The following is an 18,320-nucleotide window of genomic DNA, read 5'->3' as shown; positions in this document are numbered from 1 at the left end:
ACAAATCCAGAGGCTGGATTCAGCATGATTGGCAAAAACAACATCAAGCAAAAATTGTTCCAGTTGTCAGTGCAAATACTTGGTCTTTTCACTATGAGAGGAAGCTAATGCCCCTATTAGGCCAAGGGACTGATCACGCCAAGCCTAATGCTCATCAAAGTTCCTAGTCTGTATATATTTTTATTGACGTACGCTATAAATCATTATCAAATAAACCATTTCTAATATTTTAATGGGTTTTTTTTTCCTAATTCAGGTAGAACAAGTAGTTTGTGTTGGATTCGTTCACTATGGGAATTTGTGTGGTAAAGTGTCATGGTTGCGGCCTGAAGCATGAACTGTCAAGGGTGGCTTGATCTCTCTTGTCTCATGAAATGGCCCTCTTAGTTACAGTTTTCAAAAGAATATTGGAAGACTGACCTTCAAGGTAGCCAGGATATGTGATCTGCGGATTTCATCGTTCCCTCTATTGCATCTTACTCAGGGCTTTTTTTTGTAGAAAAAGCCCAGCAGGAACGCATTAGCATAATAGGCCACACGCAACAGCAGAAACGCATTAGCATATTAGGCCATGACGGCACAGCTCATTAGCATATTAGGTCACACTTCCATGCCTTCCCTTGGCTTGCCTGGGCACCCTGCGTCTGCGGGGAGCCCGGGCAAGCCCCCCCTTGAAGGAAAGGGAAGGCAGTTTAAACTGCCTTCCCTTGGCTTGCCCGGGCTGGGGAAAGCACGGGGAGGCATTTAAATGCCTCCCTGATCCTTCCAGCCCCCCCCGCTCATCCGTCTTAGAGTCGCCGGGGGGGGGTCACTCTCCAGGCCTTCCCTCTGTAGCCACGCACCCAGAGGTTTTGGCTGTAGTGGGCGTGGCCAACTCTGAAGCCAGCCGGAACACCGTTCCTGTGCGTTCCTGCCCCAAAATAGCCCTGATCTTACTTGATATTAGAAAAGCTAAGGGCCAAACTGTTGCATTGCTAAGTGGATGTTTCATGCTATTTTACTGCATTGTTTTACACTGTATAATCCGCCCTGAGTCTCAGCAGAAAAGCAGGCTATAAATAAACAGGTGGGCTATAAATACACAGTTTCCCCTTCCACCCTGCCTGCTTGAGCTTGATTAACCCCACTGTATGTAGCTGGCTGTCGAGATTACCAGCAAACTGAACAACAAAATACTGCAGATCCGGATTCTGGATTCAGTGGGTTGGCAAAAATGAAACAAAACAAAAATGATGCCAATTTTCAGTGTAAGTACACTACCTTTTAACTGCATAGAATGTTGTTAATAATGAATCACACTCTTAGTCCCATATGTTTTTGTAGAGGCATCTTGTGAAAAGTTGATGGAATGCAATTATCAACTTTTACATGAAGATTACTGCTCAGAAGAGGTCACACCGTATTTTCTACAATGCCATATGATAATGAGCTGAGAGAAAGGGGGTTTCTGCTGTTCTTGTCTACCAAACACAAATTTGCTCATTTCCCTCTTGCTACATTCTGGCATAGTTCTTAACTCAGGCAGTAGACCTGTTTCTGGGATGTACCACTTTAGACCACAGAGAGAGCCTCAAGTAGTTGAATGTTCTTCAATACTCCTTTTCCCACACCAGAAACAATCAAGGTAGGAATAATGGTGAGCTAGAAACTTTCCCCTGATAGCTAGCTTTCTATTTGGAAGAAAACGTTTTGCAGACAACAACATTCCCAGTAGTCCAAGTCTGAAGGCATGTGACACAACCACCTTGCTAAAGCTAAGTCCGAGTCCAAGCCAGTGCCTGGACTAGGGAGAGGGTTCCCAGTACCGCCAAGGTAAATGCCAGTGTATCTGAAACCTCCTTCTGTTCTAGGAAGCAAAAAACCAGAGATGCACATTCAGATAACTAATTAAAATCCAACCCAAATCATGGCTGTTCTGTAGTACTGTTAATATGACTAATAATTCCCAACATGCAGAGATAGTTGAAAACATTCAGATCTTTCCAGTATGCCAAGAACACTGTCTGGTTTCATTGGCAGTAGGTGGGACGGCAAAGGAACAGGGCAACTTAATAGCAAACAATTTCCTGGTGCAGTTCCTCCCACTGAAAGAGTTTACCCTTGTCCCCCACCAAAGAGGATCATTCCGATCCGTGTTCACTGCATAGTGGTCTTGCTTTCCATCCAATGGCTGCATGGTCTCTTTGGCTCTGACAGCCATTTGGGCAAGGGGAACTTAAATTCCAAGAACCTAGGAATCCATAGCTTCTGTGGGGCCAGTCACTATATTTGATCTTTAACTATGAAGGCAGATAGATTTAGAATCAAAGTGCAGGATCCCCTTTCCAATGTTCCCTCTAAGCTGAGTTAGCGTGAGCTAGCTCACGGTTTTTTAGCCTCCGGCTCACACATTTTTGTCTTAGCTCAGGAAGGATGGCTCCAGAGCAAACTAATTTTGGCCGTCGCCAAATCGCTCGCTCACAACTGTAATGCCAGTAGCTCACAAAGTGGAATTGTTGTTCACAAGACTCCACAGCTTAGAGGGAGCATTGCTCACCACCCCTCTTTTCTCTTTCATTTAAGCTGTATTATCCATTTCTGGAACAGGAACATGCTGGATTAAGCTTCCAAATTTGAAAGCCAGCTCATTATTTAAGCAGTCAGATGTTAATAGAGCAATCCTAGCAGAGATGGATCCTTCAAAGTCCATTGAAATCAATGCGGCTTAGAAGGCTGCAACTCTGTTCAGGATTGCATTGTGAAGCTACAATCCAATGCATAGTTATATTTGAGTAAGACAGATGGAACATAGGCCCAGGGGATGAAAAGAACGCATGAGCACACGTGAATGGGGACAAGCTTTAAGTCTGGTACAGACGTAAAATATTCAAGCTAAAAATAATTTATTAGAATAGGTAACAGGGTCCAATCTTTGTGCTCAGTCGTGTGCTTCTCTGTATAATGTCTAAACTGAGAAATATGAACCCGCCGTGATGTAATCTGCGTGATTTCATGCAAAAATCATTAATGGCATTCAGTAATATTTGTGTTATTACTGAACAACTATTCCAGACAACAATTTATTTCTTTTCACAAAGCCAGCTGATCTCCTTAGATGAAATAAAAACAGTGTGAAATCACAGTTGCCATAGAGATGGTAGAATACTCTTCTGCTGGACTGTATCCCATCAATTCACTAAACCTTGGAAATTGAACTAAAAAGCAAAACTTGAAAACATGAAGTGCATACCTAAGAAAAGATAATGCAAATTAGGGGAGTGTGAAACCAAAAGCCAGATTTGGAGGGTGTATAATTGTGAATGCTTGATTCTTTAATTATGGAAATAAAACTAGTCCTATTAGGAAATCAAAGGCGCTGCGGTGGCTCAAGTGGTTAAGACGCTGAACTGCAGGCTGTGGAAGGTCGGTAGTTCAGCAGTTCGAGACCCGAGTGTGCCGCATGACGGAGTGAGCTCCCGTCTCTAGTTCCAGCTCCTGCCAACCTAGCAGTTCAAAAGCAAGAAATTGCAAGTAGATAAATAGGGACCATTTCGGTGGGAAGGTCACAACGTTCCGTGCGCCTTGGTGTTTAGTCATGCCGGCCACATGACCACGGAAACGTCTTCGGACAGCGTTGGCTCTTCGGCTTGGAAACGGAGATGAGCACCGCAACCCTAGAGTCGGACTCGACTGGCTTTCGAGTGAGGGAAACCTTTACCTTTATTAGGAAATCAATCCAGTAACAGTTTCTTTGGATTCAATAGGAAATACATTCCCACCAGTATCTTATACACATATATAAAACTGGGATGAATTTATCAAGGATTGCAGCTTTCACCCATGGGATCTTCCCTCACAAATTTCAGGCAGGAATAAAAGACAGCCTCCTTTGCGTTGCTTTGCTGTCGAGTCACAGCTGACCTTTTTCTCAAGGCAAGAGACGCTCAGAGATGGTTTGCCATTGCCTGCCTCTACTTAACAACTCTGGGCTGCCTTGGTGGTCTCCCATCCAAGTACTAACCCAGGCTGAACCTGCTCACCTTCCAAGATCTGAAGAGGTCAGACTGGCCTGGGCTATAGGGAATTAAAATTCTCACCTGCAGAACTGCTGCGCAAGTGGTTCCCTTCCTGGGATCCTGCAATGGTAAACTGCAGTGATGTGTTTGCAAGAGTGTAAAAATGAAACACGTGGAAAAAGAGAACTGAACCCCGCCATCTACCTCACCCTGCTCTGGCCCATTTCTTTCAGCATTTTCCACTGGGCCCAGGTGACTTTCTTTATCAGTGACAGTGCTTGGGAAAAAAATAGTGGTAAAGGCACAGCAAGAGGCAAAATTCTGCAATCAGCTTAAATTATGGATTATGTAGCTTTAAGACTGCTGAAAGTTAGTCATCGCGAGAAAAAAATTACTAATCCATAATTTACAATATAGACTGCAATTACACTGGTGGACCTCCTGATGGCACCTGGTATTTTTGGCCACTGTGTGACAGAGTGTTGGACTAGATGGGCCTTTGGCCTGGTCCAACATTGGCGTCTCTTATGTTCTTATGTTATGTTCTCCTGGAGCCCTCCCTTACCACAGAGGCCCAGGTAGCGGCCACTGCCAAGTTGGCCTTTTATCATCTCAGGTGGATTAGGCAGTTGGTTCCCTTCCTTGACGGTGCCGACCTGGCTACAGTGATCCATGCGATGGTCACCTCGAGACTAGACTACTGTAACGCTTTCTACATGGGGCTGCCTTTGTCGCGGATTTGGAAGCTACAGCTAGTGCAGAATGCCGCGGCCAGGCTGCTGATGGGTCTCCCTAGAAGGGAGCACATCCAGGCTGTGCTAAGGACACTGTACTGGCTGCCAATAGCATACCAAATCCGCTTCAAGGTGCTGGTTCTTACCTTTAAAGCCCTATATGGCCAGGGTCCAACATATCTACGGGACCGCCTTTCCCTGCATGTACCCCAGAGAGCATTACGGTCTGGTTTTCGAAACCGGCTGACCCTCCCTGGCCTGAGGGGGGCCGGGCTAGCTGCTACTAGGGCCGGGGACTTCTCGGTGGCGGCCCCTACCTGGTGGAATGAGCTCCTGGAGATCAGGGCCCTGTGGGACCTTTCGCAGATTTGCAGGGCCTGCAAGACGGAGCTCTTCCTCTGGGCATATAATTAGGGGCCGCCGCCACCACAGCGCCCAGCCCATAATTTTACCATCGAGAAGCTGCCAGGAGAGCCATTGAGCAGAAGAACATCTAGCACTTACCATCGAGCAGCTGCCATAAGAGCCGACGAGCAGAAGAACATTGAGTACTGTTGGAAATCCACTTGAAATCATTCCATCTAATTGGATTTTTTAATCGCTGCCAGCACTTTGTATTGTACTATTTTTAACTGTTGTGTTTAATTATGTATGTTTTATTCTGTATTTATGTTACATAAGAACATAAGAACATAAGAGACGCCAATGTTGGATCAGGCCAAAGGCCCATCTAGTCCAACACTCTGTCACACAGTGGCCAAAAATACCAGGTGCCATCAGGAGGTCCACCAGTGGGGCCAGGACATTAGAAGCCCTCCCACTGTTGGCCCCCCCAAGCACTAAGAAGACAGAGCATCACTTGCCCCAGAGCCCCTAGCTATACCTTGTGGCTAATAGCCACTGAGGGATCTCTGCTCCATATGCCTATCTAATTCCCTTTTGAAGCCGTCTATGCTTGTAGCCGCCACCACCTCCTGTGGCAGTGAATTCCATGTGTGAATCACTCTTTGGGTGAAGAAGTACTTCCTTTTATCCGTTCTAACCCGACCGCTCAGTAATTTCATGGAGTGCCCACAAGTTCTTGTATTGTGAGAAAGGGAGAAAAGTACCTCTTTCTCTACCTGTTCTTTCCCATGCATAATCTTGTAAACTTCAATCATGTCACCCCTCAGTCGTCTTTTCTCCAAGCTAAAGAGCCCTAAGCGTTTTAACCTTTCCTCATAGGGAAAGTGTTCCAACCCTTTTATCATTTGAGTTGCCCTTTTCTGCACTTTTTCCAAAGCTATAATATCTTTTTTAAGGTGTGGTGCCCAGAACTGCACACAGTATTCCAAATGAGGTCTCACCATTGATTTATATAGGGGCATTATTATATTGGCTGATCTGTTTTCAATACCCTTCCTAATCCCCAGCATAGCATTGGCCTTCTTTATTGCAGTCACACACTGTCTTGACATTTTCAGTGAGTTATCTACTACAACTCCAAGATCTCTATCTTGCTCAGTCTCTGCCAGTTCAGACCCCATCAATGTGTATTTATATTTAGGATTTTTGGCTCCAATGTGCATCACCTTGTACTTGGCCACACTGAACCCCATTTGCCATGTTGACACCCACTCGCCCATCCTTGACAGATCCCTTTGGAGTGCCTCACAATCCTCCCTGGTTTTCACCACCCTGAACAACTTCGTATCATCCGCAAATTTAACCACTTCACTGCTTACTCCCATCTCCAAATCATTAATGAACAAGTTAAAAAGCAGTGGACCAAGTACTGATCCCTGCGGTACCCCACTGCTTACCTCCCTCCACTGAGAAAATTGCCCATTTATACTCACTCTCTGTTTTCTATTAATTAGCCAGTTTTTGATCCATAAAAGGACTTGTCCTTTTATCCCATGATTTTTGAGCTTACTTAGGAGCCTTTGATGAGGAACTTTATTAAAAGCTTTCTGGCAGTCAAGGTAAACAATATCTATTGGATCCCCTTTGTCCAGATGTTTGTTCACCCCCTCAAAGAACACTAACAGGTTAGTGAGACAAGATCTTCCCTGACAGAACCCATGTTACTTGGAAGCCACCCTGAGCCTGCTCTGCAGGGAGGGCGGGGTACAAATCTAACAATAAATAAATTAAATAAATAAATACCACATACATTTAGTCCAAGCCACACAGTCTCCACATGAGCACCACACACTTTCACAGAAGTTGGTACTAATGCTCAAAGATGCTTACAATCAGCCCCGCTCCCCTAAATATCATGCTACTGTTTGGGCATCTCTCTCCCCCTTCCCAATTTTTTGCAAATGCTATTATTTCTCACCAGGCAGCACAACTGCAGCCGTTCATTTTGAATTTGCTTTGGGCAATGGCAGAAATGTTAGCACTCAACAGGCCTCATCAGCCATTCATAGGTTTTCTGTCCACCCTGCCAAGAAGCCATCACTTATTACAAGACATGACAACAGGAATCTGTGCTGTCAGCCTGTGGAATCACCTTCCTAGTGGCAGATTGACGTCTTCACTGGAGTGATTGACAAGGAGTGATAAATAATCAGTTTTTACTTCAGTCCCGTACCCTCCAATGTTTTATAGATAGGGACACACTTCTTGCAGTCCTAATACCCCTAGTGTCAAATGAAGAATCACCACCTGTCATGGATCAACCAGAACCTTGGCCAGAACTTCAGCCAGAACACAGCAGGGACCCCTTGGGAGAAGAGGACTCCTCAGGAGAGCCAGTTTGGTGTGGTGGTTAAGTGTGCGGACTCTAATTTGGGAGAACCGGGTTTGATTCCCCACTCCTCCACTTGCACCTGCTGATGTGACCTTGGGTCAGTCACAAGCTCTGGCACAGCTGTCCTTGAAAAAGAGCAGTTTCTGTCAGAGCTCTCTCAGCCCCACCCACCTCACAGGGTGTCTGTTGTGGGGAGGGGAAGGGAAAGGAGTTTGTCAGCCGCTCTGAGACTCCAAGTGAAGGGCGGGGTATAAATCCAATCTCCTCCTCCTCTTCTACTTCTTTTTCTTTTTCTTCTTCTTCGGAAGAGAGCTTCAAGAAATCAGCTCTGAGGCAGCATTGTTCAAGCAGCAGGACTGTCAGAACTCACAGCTGACAGCTGGGGCAAAACCACCAGTACTCCCTACTAGCTCTGCTACAACAAATGAGGCTCAGGTACTCAGTATCAACCCTCTGGCTTCACCCCACCCACCCACCCTGGAACACAGGAGGCTAAGACGTAGAGCAGAGTTTCAGGAGAGAAGGTGGAGTGCATGAATCCTGGCCCAATGCCGGTTACCGGCTGAAGATGAGTAGTTGCAGGGTCATGTTCGAGCAGCTGGCTGCAATAGGACTTCTTCTGCAGATAGATATAAAAGGCCAGTCAGGGTAGTGTCCTGTGTGGAAGCAACATGTTGGCTTGGTAGGATTGAGGGATTGGTACTCGCTCCGATGCTTTTTAACTTGTTCGTTAATGATTTGGAGTTGGGAGGAAGCAGTGAAGTGGCTAATTTTGTAGATGACACAAAGCTGTTCAGGGTGGTGAGAGCCAGGGAGGATTGTGAGGCACTCCAAAGGGATCTGTCGAGGATGGGCGTGTGGGTATCAACATGGCAAATGGGATTCAATGTGGCCAAGTGCAAAGTGATGCACATTGGAGCCAAAAATCCTAACTATAAGTACACGTTGATGGGGCCCAAACTGGCAGAGACTGACCAAGAGAGAGATCTTGGAGTCGTAGTAGATAACTCACTGAAAATGTCAAGACCATGTGCGACTGCAATAAAAAAGGCCACCTGGTATTTTTGGCCACTGTGTGACAGAGTGCTGGACTAGATGGGCCATTGGCCTGATCCAACATTGGCTTCTCTTATGTTCTTATCTAAGAGCAGTGCGTCCCCCCCAACTACCCTCCCTGGAGTCTAACTGCACTGCGTCCCCATCGCCACGCCAGCCTTGTGTATGGTTGGCCTGCTGCGATCCCCAACTGCCCACCTGGCCTCACCTGGGGCTGCGTATGCAGCAGCAACAGCAGTGCACCAACCCAGCCTGGCATGCCCAGCCTCATTGCCTCACCTGCCACCCAGGGATAGAGGAAGGGCAGCCAGTGCCAGCCGGCCAGCCAGCTACCTGCCCAGCCCAGCAAGCCTGCCTCGGGCCTTACTGTGGCTGAGTGGCAGGCAGGGAGAGCCAGAGCAGGCACATGCGTCCCCTCCACCAGCACCCACTTGTCCAGGGGTGGCCAAATTGCAGCTTGGGGGGCGCATGTGGCTCTTTCACACAGTCTAATTTAATGTTAATAAAAAGTAAGTTTGCATATTTGTCAGCTAAGCTGCCACGAGGAGGGAGAGACATTCTACTTGTTATGCATTCCTTCCCATGCGCTTAATTGCTTCACAGCTGCAACGCTTATATATAACGAGTTACTGGAGGAGTGTGGTGTCTACCTTTCGTGGGATCGTTCTGATTCCCAGCTTTGCTACCATTAGAGACTCTTTCCATCTCCCGCGCGCGAGAGCCCGTCTAATTGGGTATTGCTAGGGGTGTGTGCATACGACTGCCCTATATCCTATTATGCGCACCATTCCTAACAGTGTTCATGTTACTGCATCTATGGCTTTTCAATAAAAGTAAAACCTTCCTGGAAGCGTGTACTTCGTTGTTTTGCTGTGGATCCTGACAATATTTTCCAATAAAAATGTGTGTGTAATATTTGTTCATGTCATGCGGTTCTCAAACATTTGACCTTTATTCTGTGTGGCTGTTATGTTAAGGAAGTTTGGCCACCCCTGCACTTGTCTTTTGGCTGGCACATTCACTGTTGATCGCAGGGAGGCTGTGAGCTCCTTGGCAATGGCGGCACTCTCCACCCGGCTCAGTGAAAAGTCAGGAGGCCTGGGCAGTAAGTTGAGGGCTCAGCCCTGAGATGCCCCACTGTAGTTACAGGCCTGATAGATTTACTCCATTTCATATTTTAAGGACCAGGTGTAGGGAAAACAGCGTTCCATGCGCCTTGGCGTCTAGTCGTGACCACGGAGATGTGTTTGGACAGCGCTGGCTTGGATTCAACTGGCTTTCGAGCAAGGGAAACCCTTATTTATGGGGAAAATAGTACAGGACATGCAAGCAAGTATAAACATTGACCTTGATGCCTTTTTTCTGGAAGCAGAAACCACTTTAGGGGAGGAATGTTTACAGCAGAGAAATAGTAGAAGAGAGGGGGTCATTTAACCCTTTATCCGCTTTTAGTTTTTAAAACTTTTATCTCACTCTTCTCTAAGGAGCTCAGAGTGGCTAATGTGATTCCCCCCCTTTCCACATTTCATGTTCACCACAATCCTGTGAAGTAGGTTAAGCTGAAGATAGTGAGTGGCTAGAGACATTAAAGTTGCAGGTGACCTCCCCCAGATGCTCCTCTACATGTCCTCCAGTTCCGCCCACCAGTGCTTTGAAGTTTGGTAAACATTTAGATTGATTGGAGACAGTCTGTCTGGAAATCAATCTATTCACGAACTGCCACGAACTGCTTGAAATTTCATGGAAAGTTCATGCTAGTTAATCTGCCACAAACTTCAGTTCACGAACCACGAACCAGCCAAAATAGGTTGTCCTCCTCCAGGAGTACTTTACTCCTGGGGAAAAACAGAACCATTCCAAACTGAGTAGCCAAAACTACTTACTTGGGATTGTGAGATTATATGCTTGGAGAAGGTTGAAGGAACAACAACTGCCTTTGTGGTTGTATATGTTGCATCCTGCGTAGAAACTTGGCACTTCCTTGGCCTGTTCCATGTACAGGCAATACATTAGCTGTGCCATTCTATGCAGAATTACACCCTTCTAAGCCCCTTGGCAAAACCACCTCTGCTGATCTCTTGCCTTGAAAATCCCATGGTCCTGGAGTCGCCTTGAGTCAGTTGTTTATTGCCCTTCCTGACCTGGATGGTCCAGGTTTGCCCAGTTTCTTGCCGACACAGCATCCAGTTTCCCCCGGATTCAGTTATTTCTGAGCAAATGTCTGGGTCTTGTACAAGTGATGACAATTGGCCTCAGTGGGTGACATATAAAATGTGTGCATGTCATGTTTTTTGTTTTTTTGTTTTTACATGCTGTATAAAGGTAAAAGTAAAGGTTCCCTTGCTCGAAAGCCAGTCGAGTCCGACTCTAGGGTTACGGTGCTCATCTCAGTTTCAAAGCCAAAGAGCCAGCGCTGTCCGAAGACGTTTCCGTTGTCATGTGGCCGGCATGACTAAACACCAAGGCGCACGGAACGCTGTTCCCACCGAAGTGGTCCCTATTTATCTACTTGCAATTTATACTCTGTATAAAACAGAGTATTTATTTCACATACCATGTTAAGGAACAAGGTTTTTTGACTGGTTAAAAAGATTCTTAATGAAGTGAAGGAGGATACGCGGGACAATCGCTGTTCAGAACTGCAAATTTGACTTTCTAAACTTTGACGGGAGGGCATACAACTTGCGATTTGATTTTGTTTTTCACATTTAACAGTCTCAGTTTCCACATGCTTCCTCTGCTCGGCCCCACCTCTAATTAAATTGGAACAGAATGCAATCAACACACTTCTGTAATTTGGCATTCTATTTTGTCTGCTGATCCAATCCAGCTTTCTGGTGAATGGGATTTTAATTAAAAACTGAAAAATTTAGAGCACTGCCAATCAAAACTTTGAATGTGTTGGAATTAAACAAATTTTGAATTAGATATTGTTGAAGAACATGCTGACTGGCAGTACAAACAGAATATTGGAAGTCTAATCTTACTGTGATCAGTTCCACCAGCAAGTGCAGTTCAGTTAACTTGACCAAACTTGGTGTAGGTAAGAATGCAAGCTCAGAGTGTCTGAGCTGAGTTTTTTGTCATTGTGAAATGCATAAAAACAATGGCCATGAGACAGGCTGCTCCACCACTGAAGGCCAGGGCTGTAACTGTGCTAAGGCTATACCATGGGGAGCAGAGATATGCACCAAAAAACAGGGGTCATTTCCTGCGGGAGCGCACAGGAGCGGAGCTCCGGCAGTAAAGTGCCCAGGGGGCGGGCACATGCAACAAGTCCCGCCCCCTGCTCCCACCAACCACAGGCTACAAGGAGCAAGAAGCAACCAGGTAAGTTGCAGAGGCCTCCCCCCCCGCACCCCAGTCCAAAACAGTCCAGTGGCATCTTTAATGCCAAGGTTTATTCAGGTACAAGCTCTCCCTCCTCTGTGAGGGGAGATCTGTGCATCCCCCCCCCCCATAGCTAGCAATCCAAAACAGGCCAGTGGAGCTTGAGCAGTGGGTGTTGCTTTCTGACACACTTCTGGTGATGTCAGGGGGGGTGTCATATGCAAATAAGTTATGCTAATGAGTTATGCTAATGAGCTCCTGCACCTCTTTTTCTACGAAATGACCCCTGCCTAAAAATATTGGGGGTGGAGTAGCTTTTCTTACCCCAGTTCAGGGTTGATTTTTTTAAAGACCCCCAGCTCCCTGCCCCCAAGCTCCTGGTCTTTAGAGTCACGTCGCATTGGTGGTGCGATCTCTCCACTGTATTCTATGATCCCCCCAAAAATGTTGCTCCTGGGGTGCAGGATACCTTCAAGAATGGCATGGAGACCAATAGGGTTTGCAGCAGGAATGAACTGGCAGAAATTCAATCTTCCGTTCTATGAGTGGAAAAAAAATTGTCTGGATCCATGCCTAGGGTTTGTAGCTGGATTGCTCACCACAAACTGTGGTTTGTTCTAATGTCTGGATTTACAAACTACTGCTTGTTGTGTAGTGCCGCCCCTCAAAGTCACAGAAATGGCAATAGAGTGATGAGGTTCTTTGTGTGGGGTGGCAGAAAGAAGGCAAGAAGCATAGAAGGTTCAAATTGTGATGGTGGCACTGTGAGGGCCAGACTGTGGGGCAGAAGGCACCAGCTCGTGTGCTCAACAAAGGGTCTCAAAGGCAGGTTGCAGCTTCACAATGAAAGTGTGCACTGCCATCCAAATGCGGGCACGCATGATTGCATCCAGAATCTGAAATTATCTGACTGCACAAGGGAGCTGGCATTTATTACCAATGTCTGGTAGACTCAGGGGTCGTTTCGTAGAAAAAGAGCTAGGGGGACTCATTAGCATAACTCATTAGCATATGCCACACACCCCTGACATCACCGGAAGTGTGTCATAAGGCCACACCCCCTGACATCACCGGAAGTGTGTCATAAGGCCACACACCCCGCCCCCAATCTTGCAGCTCCACCGCCGAGCCCCATGAGGGGCCCAGCGGTGGACCTGCAAGGCCGGCGGGAGTGCAAGGAAGCCGCGCGAAGGCCCTCCCTGGCCCCAGGCAGGCAGGGGCGGGGAGAGGCAGGGAGGAAGCAACTTACCCTCCCTCTTCTCCTGCCTCCTCCTGGCTGAATGAGCGCCGGAAGCAGGGTGGCCGGAAGCAGGGGGCGGGGCTTCGTCATGTGCCCCGCCCCCATACCTCACCCGGGGGAACTGCGATCCCCCGCGATCCCCCCCGAAATGACCTCTGGGTAGACTAATCAGAGTTTGTTGCACAGACCACAAAGATCACATTTTATCGGTGATAGTGCAATCCCGAGAACCCCCTCCTGGGAGCAGGCCCCTTTAAACTGACCCGAGTAGACCTGGTTAGGATAGTTAGTTCCTTTATACCCCATTCTTCTCCCCAAGCGAGGACACAAAGCAGCTCACATCATTCTCTTCTCCTCTGTTTTATTCACACAAAAACTCTGTGAAGTAGGTTAGGCTGCATGTTTATAGGACTGGCTCAAGGGCGCCCAGCAAGCTTCCATGGCCGAGTGGGGTCACTCAGGTCTCCCGGACCCTGGTCCAGCACTCAAAACACTACACCATGCTGGCTTTTTAAAGACTGCTGCCTTAATCTCACGAATGTTTCAAGGCCAAGCAGCATAGCTACGCATAGTAGAATAATGAGGACAACGTAGAAGGATATGAGTAACTGAATCAGGTTCACTATAGAGAGAAATGCAGGTTCTATCCCTATAGGGGATACCCCTATATCTGCCTGAAACAACAGTCGAAGGAAAGAGATTAAATCTCGCTAGCATAAAAACTGGCCGATAAAGTGGAAATGTTAGATTAGAGATGTACAAAGCCATAGAGGCTTGGGGGGGGGAGGAGTTCAAGAAAGCGTGGAGAACAGAACTGCCAGCATTAATTATTTGGGCTTCCATATCCCAAATCCTCCTCCGCACCACCTGCAAAATAGCTGTTTCGCCGCAGTTATACAGAGAATCCAAGTCAATTCCCATAGTTTTGATTTTATGCACTATGGTTTGTGACCAGGTGGAAATATATGGATCTGCTAGAAGTTGAACAATAAGACTTTTGGGAGGGGAACTAAAGTGCAGATGCAACCAGTATTTGATAGTGGTGATCCACGCCCGTGATTCAATAAGATGAAAACCTAGCTCCGCACAGAGGGGAAAATAGGAGACGGAGTTAGGAAAACCTAGAATCCTGCGAAAGAAGGTAGAACTTATTAGTTCTATTCTTTTATTAAAATTTTGAATCCATATAGCACTGTAAACCATGTGCAGACACTTTATTCATGCCTCCTTTTTGATCCAGCCGCTAATTCTGAAATGAAAAAGATTTGATGTGTCTCTTGGTTCCTCAACAGCCAGTTTGGTGTAGTGGTTAAGAGTGGCAGACCCTGGAAGAATCAGGTTTGATTCCCCACTCCACCTCTATGTGTAGCCAGCTGGGTGACCTTGGGTCAGTCATAGCTCTCTCACAGCTGTCCTCTCAAGAGCAGTTTGTGTCAGAGTTCTCTCAGCCCCACCCACCTCACAGGGTGTCTGTTGTGAGGAGAGGAAGGGAAGGAGATTGTAAGCCGCTCTGAGACGCCAAGTGAAGGGCGGGGTATAAATCCAACCTCTTCTTTTTCTTCTTCTCACTTTCCCACAAAGTACAGAGAGGTGACACAAAGGTGGTTACCACAGGGGTTGTTGTTCAGTGGCTATCATGCCAGCAATATAACAAATAAATTAGGCTTTAGAAAATAGTCTGCAGTGGAATTGGTGGAGTTGCCAGAATATGAAGAATAGTTTATCTTCACTACAGCAATGGCGAATGTCTACGAAAGATAAAGATTAGCTTTCCCTCATCTTTGCAAACTCAGTGCCTAAATTTGCATCTTACCTTGATTAGAAGGAGGTGATAATTAATTGGGGCTGTTGGATTTTCTGCATACTAAACATGCAGCTGCAAGACATGATTTTCATGCCTGTGGTTTGCAATAACATTTTTTTTAAGTGCTAGGAGCCAAACATGCTTGATACTACAACCAAACACAGAGAACATGCAGCCATCATAAAGAAAGCCTGAGTTGGATTTGCAAAGAAATCAGCTGTTAGGGGTGGCATACGTTCCATCCCCCAAATAGCATAAGGCACTAAATAAGAATTAATGTAGGTAAACCACAGAACATCCATCCCAGCCACTGATAGGACTGTGGTGCACTGGTTAGAGTGTCAGACTAGGATCTGGGAGACCCAGCTTCGAATCCCCACTCTTCCATGAAAGTGTGCTGGGTGACCTTGGGCCAATCACACAACTCTCTTAGCCTAACCTACCTGAGGGTTAGTTTGAGGATAAAATAGAGAACAGCAGAACAGTGTAAGCTGCTTTGCTTCCCCTTGGGGGAGAAAGGTGGGGTATAAATTAAGTATCTCCAGTTACTGTGCCTCTCATCGACACCCAAAGCTACTGGAAGTGGTTAGAAACCCAGTCCCATGATACTTGACAGTAGGACTCTTTTTGTAGAAAAAGCCCAGCAGGAACTCATTAGCATAATAGGCCACACCCAACAGCAGAAACTCATTAGCATATTGGGCCACACCCCTGACAGCACAGCTCATTAGCACATTAGGCTGCACCCCCATGTTACTAGAAGTGTGGTCATCCAGCCACACCCACCTTTTGCTTCTTATTCTGTTTACCTTGTTTGGTGTGAAAACCCAGGGCTTTTTTTGTAGCAGGAACTCCTTTGCATGTTAGGCCACACACCCCTGATGTGCTCGTCCTAAGGAGTTTCTGCTGTGGGGTGTGGCCTATTATGCTAATGAGTTCCTGCTGGGCGTGGCCAACTTGGGAGCCAGCCGGAACTCCGTTCCTGTGCGTTCCCGCCCAGAAATAGCCCTGCTTGACAGATTTAGAGGGGATAGCCTAAGGCAAAGGGCTGGAGGGGTGCCTGTCCTGGTTTGGGGGGGGGACGACAACTGTCATGGACTATATTCAAATCCTGAAAAATTAGAGGGGGCCCAAAGACACTCTTTTTCTGGACTACCATTCAAATACAAGGCTGGGAAACTGCTAGGGTTGCCAGGTCCTTACTGGCTGCTGGTGGGCGGCTCCAGGAGCTGGTCTGGGATCTTCCTGCACGTGCGCCACGATAACATCACCCAGAAGTGACATCATCATGCCACCAAAGGGCTGGAGGGGTGCCTGTCCTGGTTTTTTTTTGAGGGGGGGGCATCTTTCATGGACTATATTCAAATCCCGAAAAATTAGAGGGGGCCCAAAGAGACTCTTTTTCTGGACTACCATTCAGATACAAGGCTGGGAAACTGCTAGGGTTGCCAGGTCCTTACTGGCTGCTGGTGGGGGGCTCCAGGAGCTGGTCTGGGATCTTCCTGCACGTGCGCCACGATAACATCACCCAGAAGTGACATCATCATGCCACCAATGTTGGGGGGTGACGCTCTAGTTTTTGGGCAAAACCATGATTTGAACCCAACTTTACCATAGAGTTTTGCACAAAAACTAGAGTGTCACCCCTCTGACATCAGCAACATGATGATGTCACTTCTGATGTCATTATGTCATGTTTGTGGGCATTGTGGGTGGGGTTTCCCCCACTGGCCAACTGGCTGGCAACAGAGAGGGGCCTGCAAAGGTGGGGGATCCCCCACCCAGACCGGGGGCCTAGCAACCCTAGAAACTGCCTAGGTTGCTAACACAGAAAAGTTTTGATGGCCAAGGCTCAAGTCTTTGAGCACAAACACAGCACTGAGTTATCATATCCCACATGTCTGGTAATTTGGAAGCCAACCTATATGGCCTACAAGGTAGGGCTGCCTGGCCTCCTGCTACATATGGACCATGAGGCAACTCGAGAACCAGTGTGGTGTAGCGGTTAAGTATCTGGGAGACCCAGGTTCGAATCCCTGCTTGTGCCATAGAAGCTTTACTGGGTGACATTGGCCAGTCGCACACTCTCAGCCTAACCTACCTCACAGGCAGGGTTGCCAGCTCTGGGTTGGGGAATTCCTAGAGAGTTGGTGGTGGAGCCTGAACAGAGACCTCAGTGGGCCATAGTGTCTTAGGCCACTTCAGAAGATGGGCTCTATGGTATTATACCTCACTGAAGTCTCCCCTCCCTCCCCAAACCCCGCCCTCCTCAGGCTCCACCCCCCAAATCTCCAGGTATTTCCCAACCCAGAGCTGGCAACCCTACTGCAAGACTAGCTCAAGAAGGTTGGGAAACCCTGCTCTAGACACCACACCATGGAAAGTACACTGGTAAATATTCACAATGAACTATTCCTCACCTTCATTTCAGTAATAAGGTTGTAATGTTTCCAGCTTCTCTTCGCTCCCAGCAACCTTCATGGCATTGTTAGAGAGTGGCCAGCATCAGCTTCTCTTAGCTTCCAAGATGGAACAGCCACCTTCAGACTATTCCCTTTGGAAAACCATTGAAAGCTTCTCAATAACGTGACTTCCGGTTTAAGCATTTCGATGCTCGGCCGTGTCCCGTCTCGCTCTGATGGAGACGCGCCAAGACCCGGCTAACGGGAGGGGTCCGAGTTCATCCCGGACCTCCCCGGGGTCTTTGTAGGAGACCCCCAGCCTGGGGAGCTGAGGAGAGCCTCTTCCAAGGCGATGGCCAAGGAATTGAGGCTCACCTTCTTCCCCAAAAGGTACCATTGCCGCGAAGCCAGTATGGCGCCCAGAGATGACTGCCAGAGCAAGCAATCATGATAAACCTTTAAAAATGCTTCTGAAAGATCTCCAAGGCTCCAAACTGTGAGATAAGCAAAGCTCAGGTGAAAAAAGCGGAGTGAACCTTGGTAGTAATTGGAAGCACCTAAGTTTGAAGTGCTGGGGGAGAGGAAATCAAGAACACCTTCCCTATTTTGAGTAAGCTTTAAAAACGGTTTTAAATTGGAAATCAAAAGACTTTGAGCTAAAATAAATGCATAAGAAGTTAAGCGAATGCAAAAACTGCTAAAATATACAAAACGGGACTAAATCGCATAACTTTTGTCTTGTTTTGGAAAACATACTTCTTGGGCTGGGAGAGGGCACCGGAGAAAAAACTGGTGACTGGAAATAACATACCAACGACTCCCTCCCAGAACCAGGAAGTAACTACAGACTTCTCTTCACTGTTAGCAAATGCACTGCACCCCCTAATGGATCAGATGACTAACCTCAACATTAAGCTGGACAATGTCCAAAAACAACTGAATCAAATGGATAAAAGAATCTCAGCAACTGAGAAAACATTGAAAAAGATGGAAAAACAGCCTGAGAGCATTAACAGAAGAGT

General features: G+C 47.0%; 1 long non-coding RNA gene across 1 annotated transcript in view; it reads left to right on the top strand.

Annotated features, from left to right (window-relative positions):
• The first annotated feature begins 1,121 nt into the window (after positions 1–1,121).
• The window catches only part of LOC107105457, a 24,169-nt gene continuing 6,970 nt past the window's right edge, over positions 1,122–18,320 (top strand). The window contains exon 1 of the long non-coding RNA XR_001482341.1: positions 1,122–1,247. This is a non-coding gene — a long non-coding RNA (uncharacterized LOC107105457). The remainder of the gene's footprint in view (positions 1,248–18,320) is intronic.

The sequence above is a fragment of the Gekko japonicus genome, unplaced genomic scaffold, assembly GCF_001447785.1.
Source record: "Gekko japonicus isolate JY-2015 unplaced genomic scaffold, Gekko_japonicus_V1.1 scaffold1527, whole genome shotgun sequence".
NCBI classification, from domain to species: Eukaryota; Metazoa; Chordata; class Lepidosauria; order Squamata; family Gekkonidae; genus Gekko; species Gekko japonicus.
Note: the sequence above shows the minus strand (reverse complement) of the source record. Positions and strands in the feature narration are given on the sequence as shown.